General features: G+C 35.4%; 1 long non-coding RNA gene across 1 annotated transcript; it reads left to right on the top strand.

Annotated features, from left to right (window-relative positions):
* Positions 1-2,361: 2,361 nt before the first annotated feature.
* On the top strand, positions 2,362-4,420 carry LOC104692783. The gene is made up of 2 exons (XR_752403.3): positions 2,362-2,636; positions 4,180-4,420. It is a non-coding gene; the product is annotated as an uncharacterized LOC104692783 (long non-coding RNA).
* Positions 4,421-8,604: the final 4,184 nt, after the last annotated feature.

Below are 8,604 nucleotides of genomic sequence, written 5' to 3'. Positions count from 1 at the left end.
TGAGCTGGGGAAAGGTGGAGGAAAGATGTCTTCAAGTGCTTAAATGTTTGTCTTCTTTGTTTCCAATACCCAAATCTGTAAGTAAATGCTTTAAATTGAATTTAATTCCCCAGAGTTGAGTCTGCTTTGCTTGTGACAGTAATTGCTGCATGATTTCACTGCTTTTATTTTGCCCCATGGGTTTCCTCACTCTTGTTCTTCCTTGTCCTGCTTGTGGTGGAGCAGCAGTGGGAGTAGCCCCACTGACTGCCAGACAGGGCAACACACCAGTCACTCAGCCTCAGATAACTAAAACTTTAGTTATCCGGTCATCTAGGCTGCTTCCATAAGAACAGCTACTCATGGAGAGAGATTCATCTCATTTAAGATAATGATCAGGGAAATGGCCTACACATTTTAAAAAGGTTCTAATTTATCGTTCTTTCCTTTCCAAGACAGTGGCTTGATACAGTACGATTTGTGAAAGTGTAGGTTTAATAATCTGCTGCCCAATAATGAGAACTATCCTCTTGCAGCAGGGAGACCAGTCCCTCAAAACTTTATATATTTATTTTACTATTTAATAAATCAAGCTTAGCAGTGAAATCTGTGCAAGGCTGTGGCAGTCTGAAGTAAGCAGAAAAACAAACCTAGAAGTGCATGTTAAAATTAAATACATTGGTAAAATCTTGGCACGAAATTATGTGTGGATTTGTAGATTATCCTCTTCAATGGGCATGAATCCCATTTTAGATACCTGCATAGTTTATACATGAGGACATAGAACTCCACCTCACAGCAAGAGTGCATGTCCTTGCTTATGGAAATTGAGGCATTGGGGGTTATCTTAAGAAATAGAAATCTCAAATTCTGTACTTCATTGTCAGTTATCTTCAAGTAAACCACTGTCTAAATTAGCATTATATTTGATATAATCAATGGAGTGTGTAGAGATAATCAGCTGAACAATAAATGCACATCTACTGTAGGATGGAGTGAATAGTTTTCCATACTCTTCATTGTATTGACCAGATACTCATTGATTATAAAGGGAGATTAAGCTTGATTCAGGTGTCCAAACATAGGCAGCACATGCCATTTAAGCTATCCTGAGATGTTCCCTTCTCCATAGAGGTGGTAGACAACGGTATTTTTGGGACTCACACCCATGCCTATGCTCTTTAAGAGCAGCAACTAAACACCAGCAGTGACAGGAAGCTATTATACTATCTCAAATTACAGTAGATATATACATTTGGGGGTCTTAACTGAACTCTTGATTGACATGGAAAGAAAGAATTGTGTCTTACTGGATCGTATATTATACACTATCTCCAAGTGGATGTGGAAGAAAAGGCTGCATAATCATGCAATCTGTAGAAACATGATACACCGGCTAAGTGATTTGGGACATGAATTTCCAATTGATTCTATTCTGCATTAAGTCATAATAATGTATTCAGAAATATTTTGCCACTTGCTTTTGAAAACTTGGCCAGTATATTTTAGATGACTTAAGAATTTATTTATTGTTCAGTTATTTTTAATTTAACTGTTATTTTAACTGTGAATATGTGTGATGAAAAGTTAGAAGCAGGTAGGTAGCCTATTAAGCAAAGGCTGAAATTGTTTGTACTGCATTTTGAGGGAGAGCTGAAAGGGAGATAACAACTGAATATACCATCAATATTTGAAAAGCTATTGTGCTGTGCATACAGTTTCCAAGATAGCAACGAGATAAATATGCAAGAAAAGCTGTTTGCACTTGTGATATGAAGCAGTGTTACTATAGATCCCAACCTGGGAGTATCTGAAGAGCAGCCGCAGGGGAATGCTGCAGGCAGCTAGCTGATGCAAGACTGTCAAAATTCAAGGACTTTCAGGACATTTTCTTAAACGAAAAAGAGACTCAAAATTGCAAATTTACTTCTTTGAAGCACTTCTGTTTCATCTGTGGTGATTACTAGGATGTTTTGCTTTGCCTAAAGATTTCTCTGAACTTAAAATAGCACAGACTAAATTCTTCCTCTCCTGTTTAGACTTGAAGTTCTTAGATGTCCTTACAGTAAACAGACAACTATTTGGGAGGATATGAAGAAAATAAATCCTTTTTCATATTTTAGTTTTAAAGGTTATGCTGGTTCAAAATTTAAAATAATTACTACTTTTTCTGGTGGTAATTTGTCTGCAAATAATGAAAGAAAATGGTATTGGAATATTTTCAACTATATTTTTGAGTCACTGTAAGTAGGTCTTTTAAAACAGCTTAGATTGCTCACTGTGCAACAAGGAAAACAAAATTCATAGCACAGGCAAGTGTGAATCTGGGTCATGTTTGTTCAGCTATGCCTCTCATGTCTGAAGTCAAAATGCTATTACCATACTGAATATAAAGAAGGTAGTTGTTATCTTGAGACTGTTTTTCACTTAGTCTTTAACACAGACTGAATGGCCAGATTCATTCTCACTACTAAAATCCCATCACATCATTTACACTAGCAGGCTCTTGCTGTAAACTTATAGCAGGGAGCTGAACAGGATGCAAAGACAACATCGAAGATTAAACTATGCAGCTCGAGAAATGTGGAATCCCTGTTTGCTTAGTTTTTTTGGTTCTTAGAATAACTTTCTTTTGGATGGGCTGTGTAGGATATCTGGTAAGTCTCTCCACCTCCTCTGCTTGCTCTATTCTTTTCCCCTCTTGATCTCTCCTGTCAGAAAATGAGCTTTTAGTTGATTCTTTTCCCTTGTCTTACCTGCTAATAGGCATTTTTCTGACTTACCTCAATAGCAGTCATCCTTACCAAAGAAATGATGGAAAAAATATTTCCTAGTTTCATACAGTTATAACTGTTCATTTGCAGTAGCAGGCAGACCAATGGAAACAAGACAGAAGATCTCAGCTCATCTCAGCCAATGGTATTTCTTTTGGAAATATTTGTTATCATAATTCAGGGACTTTTTCTATTTCTTTTCACCATTTTACTTTTTAAAATATTTCTGACTCTTTTCCTTATGCTTTGATTGAACTGACATTTCAAAAGTCTTATTTTTAAACACAGTAATTTACATAAACAAATACAAAAATTATGCTAATGACAGTTTGTTGTCCTCTTTGAGTAAGTTTACTAAATGCATACAAAATGTTCCGAATTCAGGCAAGAAACATTATCCTGTTCTTATATGAACAATCTTGTATTAATCCATATTTTGCTACTTTTATGCATATGCATTTACCCAGACATAAAATATTCAATATTCTGACAAGCTGGTACTTGGTGTAAGAAATACAGTGGGTTTAACATCTTGTCCTAGATTTTAAGAAATGGGCTTTTTGTGTATTCAACTTTGCATATACAAATAATTGAGTTTGAATTTCTGCATGCATAATTCATAACAGGTGCAAATTTACTCTTTGGATGATTAGATAAGAGCTAATATTTGTGCTCACAATCACTTTAGGCACATAAATTCAGGTCAGTAATTTGTGAGCACAAAATTACTTAACTTGTGAAGGCAGGTAGACACAGGTAAATCAGACCTTGATTTTTCTGACTGATAGAGGGTAGATTTGTTCCTGGAAGGTGCTGAGAACTTGTAAGAAATTTTGAGAATTCGCTATTGGTCTTTTTATCATAAGAAGAGCAGAGTGATCAGCACCTTGCAGAACTATGGCATTCCCAAAACACCCTTTGTGAGCGAACAGACTCACTTTTAGGCTACAATTCAGAAAGTAGATGTTTAACCCAAGGGGCAAGTGAAGTGTCAATGGATGTGTTTATGTGCTTTAAATTAACTACACATTTAAGTAACTTGGTAAATAATGAAAATTTTTAAGAGGTTTGTAAAGGGGGAACAAGCAATTAACATCAAAAAGGCACAGGACATTCAGGAGATGTAAAAGAAATTAACCGTCACGCATTTGCTAGAGAGCATTAAAACTTTGCATGGATGCCTTAATTCAAATGTAAAGTGGTATTGGGTAACTGTATCTTAATCCCCCTTTAGCTAGTGAAGAAAGGTCATTTTACTTCTGCTTGAAGGAAGTCACAGAAGGTTTTAATATGCTTTGATTTTGTTTCATCTTTTCTGAGTAAAAGCAATAGTATACATTTAGGATGAAATGGCTATTTGTAAGTAAATGGCAGTACATTGACTGCAAAATATTTCTTATGAAACCTCTCATGGTCTGTCTGACAGGAGGATCAGCTGAACACACCAGCCCTGTCACGCAGAGGTGCTGAACTGAGGGCTGAAGGTTCCAGGATTTGCAGTTCAAACTGAAGATCAGCTCCCAAGCTCTGCAAAAATGAGAAGCAGAAACCCTGGTTGAAGTCAGCATTGTCAGAATTTTATAAATCCTGCTGCAGGGCTCCAGCTGGGCTGAACTCCAAGAGTGTTTATTTGGATAATAACCAAAATAAAATAAAAATGAAGCTCTCTCTGTAACCTGTTCTATTCCTCATTATTCTTGCAGATTTATTTTAAAAGACCTTCTAGAGAAGGGCTATTTGCTCAGAAAGTCAAAAGCTGGAGACTGGTAGCAATAAAATAATTTTTGTTTATTTCTTTTCTGGACTGAGTTCTATATATCTCACTTATATCTATAATAGCCAATTATATATAATTGTATATGCATAAAAATATAACATAATCCATTCTATATTACAACACATTAGTTATATCTATAATTAAAAGGAGATTAATACGAGGACTGATAACATAGGAGAAATTTTAAGTGTGATCAGCCTAGCATTAATTTCTTTCTTTGAATATTCACCAACTTGCCACAGAACATGAAAAGAAAATTCCTCAATGAATAATAACCTTTAATATGCACAGTATACCATAAAACCAAACTGGGATAAAATGTGTGGATCAAGATCTTATTGGAATGGTGTTGAATTAGAAGACTGTGGTAATGTCCCTCATGGTAATGCTGTATTCTCACACATGAACCCAGTGTCTTCTAGAGAATGTAAATGAAGGTTCTACCAAGTGGGAGAGGACTGACATCTGTGCTCTGACCCCACAGGGATGTCAGGCACTCAGTGTGCTGCTTTGGAGCAGAGCACTGACTTTGCAGCCCTGCAAAATAGTATTCCTTCTTAACAGGAACCTGGTCAGAGGTGCCCATGTTAGTATGTGATTGGACAGTATATTTGAGTTTACATTCATGCTACTAGGCTGGATTCTTCATAGTTAGTGAGCATATAACAGTTTTGTCTGGTACTGCTAACTATTTTTTTTTTTTTTGGCTGGTGTTATTCTGAGGCATAAGAAGTAATCTACTACCAATGCAAATAAAAAAGTAAAACTCATTTTACCAAATTGCACAGACCTCTATCCTGAACTTCAGTGATTACAAAAGAATATAGACAGGCCTGCTAGGAGGGAAATAGGAAAAGCTCTGAGCCATGTAGCATGAGGCTGTATCAACACCTGTCTCACCCTGATTAGCCCCAGAAAACCTGGGCTTCTGTCCAAAGAAGAAGGCACCACAGAACATCTTTAAAATAAATAATAGAAGGAAGCTAAGCCCTTTATTTATTAATACTATCCAGGCAGAAAAAGTCTCAATGTTACAATATTGTGTTCAACATATTAAACTACATTTTTTCTTAAAAGGAGGTCTGTGGAGGTCCTTGATTCTAATTAATCTCATTTAATCTACTTATATATCATGACAAGCTGCAAGAAACCATTTTGCAATGAAATTGGAGCAATTTTCTTTCTAAAACACCTACTTGTGAAGTGGCTTTTAATTGTGTCTAAAAACTATATATTTGAAGATGTCCTGTCTCAGGAACACTGAGAGATGAAGTGTCCTACCTCAAAGAAATGGACTTGATTGGTTTACCAAATTTAAATTATGATTTGTAAATTACATAAAATAGAAAGAAGTAGTGTGATTTTTGTATCACTCTATAATGAAAAGAGTTCCTATCAATTCTGTGTGAGTGTGTTGAGTTCATAAAGATAATTAAAAAGTAATCTCATCTCAAAACATCCTTTGAGGGCATTCTTACACAGCTTGAGTTGAACAAAGCAAATCTGAATTACTTAATTCAGGTGCTGAGGAGCTCACCACAACAGAGGAAAGTTCTCAGCTGGTACATACAGGGAAGACTTGCCACACAAGCCACACAAAAATTCAAAGATAGATGAAGGTCAAGAGAAAGAAAAATTAAGTCAACACTTTGTGGTAACCCTGATATAGGGAGTATTCACTGCTTTTAAAAACGAGTTAGGGAAGTCCTGGATCTTTTGGGTTTAATTTCTTTGAAATGCAGTGAAGAGATCATGTACATGAAGGAGGAAAACTTTCCTCAAACCACAAAATCGTACAATGTGATTAATGAAATGTATGTAGGTTACAAAAATTAATTTGATGGGTCTTAATAATAAAATAGATGATGAGGAATCCATGATTAGTGTTGAGGTTTTTTTAATGGTCTTTTGTCATTCTGAACTTTATTATAGTTCATTGTAATAGTCGTTTAACTTCTCTATTATTACTACCCATAGCAGGGAAATGTAACAGGGTGATTCATCTATAAAGACTGTAACAAAGCAGGTGAAAAAAAAATCCATTCCTAACAGACACTGACAGATAATACAAACAGAGGAAAAAATGCTCGGTCCAAATCATCAGAATTGAAGAATATATATTTTTATTATATTATACTATTTATTGTGTGCCTATGCAAATCTTTCTGAAAGAAAACTCAATGAGATGAATATATTTTCCCTTGAAAATATGTTTTCCCTTCAAAGTTTTACTTCTGTTATATCTGGACTTTTGAATTATAAAAACAATTGACTGATACCAAAACATTAATTTCATCTTAGTGTAATTTTTTATGTACCTTAGATACATCTAGAACTCTTGGCTGTGTGTGTGCTGGGAAGGGAACAGAGTTCAGATGAGTTGGAAGGAGCATCTTTTAGTCCCTGTTTCAGAGTGCTTGAACCACCATACATTTTACCTTCTCAAACAACTGGCAGTTTTTTGCCTTCAGAATGGCGAAGGCTTGGCTTTTGAAGCTGCTGACCAGACAGTTTACAATAGTAGGAGTTCCTCTATTTGTTTTTTTTCTGTGAGCTGCCTGAATAATTTGGAACCAGTTACTTCAGGTTTTTGTGCCTTGGTCTCCCTACTTTTTTGAATGGATTTGATATTTACCTAGTTTTATATAAAGTCCTATTTCTTTTTGCTGTACTTAGCAACTGAATGGTCCATTATCACTAAAACAGTAAGAAAATCTGCAGGTGAGGTTAGACACCCGTTTTTCCGTACTTGTGTTGGCTTCTGGTAAATTCAGTGGTAAAGAACCAACTGACGAATAACTGCAGAACATTTTAGCCAGCATGTGGTGTGTCAGATGCTGAAATGTGATGCTGTGTGGCAGTATTTTATCACTGAATAGCATTGTCACACAGCATACACAGATGCCTGAATTAAAGTGGGCCCAAAGAGCCTAAACTAACAAGAGCAATACATTTAACTTGATTTGTACAGCTCATAAGAAAGGCAAATAATTTTAATAATTAATATTTCTGTTGTGTCTTTTACACCAAACATTGCATTTTCATTTGTTTATTCAGCTTTGATTTCATTGAAGACACTGGAAATTTTATCCCAATCTGGATGGATTTTTAATTAATCTTAAAATCACTTACAGGTTTGAAATTAAAGTCTTGTTTCAACAGCTCTTAATTTTATGATTAACTCATATCCATAAAGGTAAGCCTATTCATGCCAGTGTGGTTATTCCATATATAAGATCCCTGGATAACATTATTAAAGTGTCTAAAATAAGTAAAAATTAATAATCGCTGTCTTCTGTCAAGGTTAGATATCTCAATCTAAGGTCCTTCAGGGTTTAATCACCTTGTCTTCATGTTTAAATGCATTTTGAAATCTGTCCCTGTCTGCAGCAGTAAGACTTACAGCAATAGAATTTGGTATCACAGCTCTGCTATTTATTTTCAAAGTCTACTATAAATACGTGATCCTTTTGTTTATATAGCTGTTTTCAGAAAGGAAGATGTTATTTTCATTATGCATATGGATTAGCCTTGGAATTCAATCTGATGACCTTTACAAAAGCCTGGAGAATGCTCCTGCCTGCACTCTTTTCTGTAAGGATGTCAGAGTGTGAATCAAATGTTCCAATTTTTTTAATAGCTGTAAAAGGCTGAATGGAACTAGACTTTGTACTGGTTTTATGACTAATGTGGGAAACTAGCCAAAGAGAGTTCTGAAAGGTTAGAATGACTTTGATAGTGTTGGTGCCTAATCATTGCATGGAATATTAATGTGACAGACAAGTGCTTTGTAAAGTCCTATTTTAAATGAGGTAGTGACTTACCAGAAGGAAAAGATATATCAGAGTCTGACTCTAAATAATTTCACTGTTTATAATTCCTTGCCATTGGTTTCCAAAGGCAGTGATTACTTTTCATTGTAATATTTTGCACGCAGTAGCTTTATATCTATTTTACAAGATATGTTACCAGGGTGCATAAACACTAGACTGTGATCGAACTAATTTTGATTTAATTTGACATGTCAGGAGCCTCAACTCAACATGTGTTACTCCGTAATCATTTAACCAATGT

Source organism: Corvus cornix, chromosome 2, assembly GCF_000738735.6.
Source record: "Corvus cornix cornix isolate S_Up_H32 chromosome 2, ASM73873v5, whole genome shotgun sequence".
NCBI lineage: Eukaryota > Metazoa > Chordata > Aves > Passeriformes > Corvidae > Corvus > Corvus cornix.
Note: the sequence above shows the minus strand (reverse complement) of the source record. Positions and strands in the feature narration are given on the sequence as shown.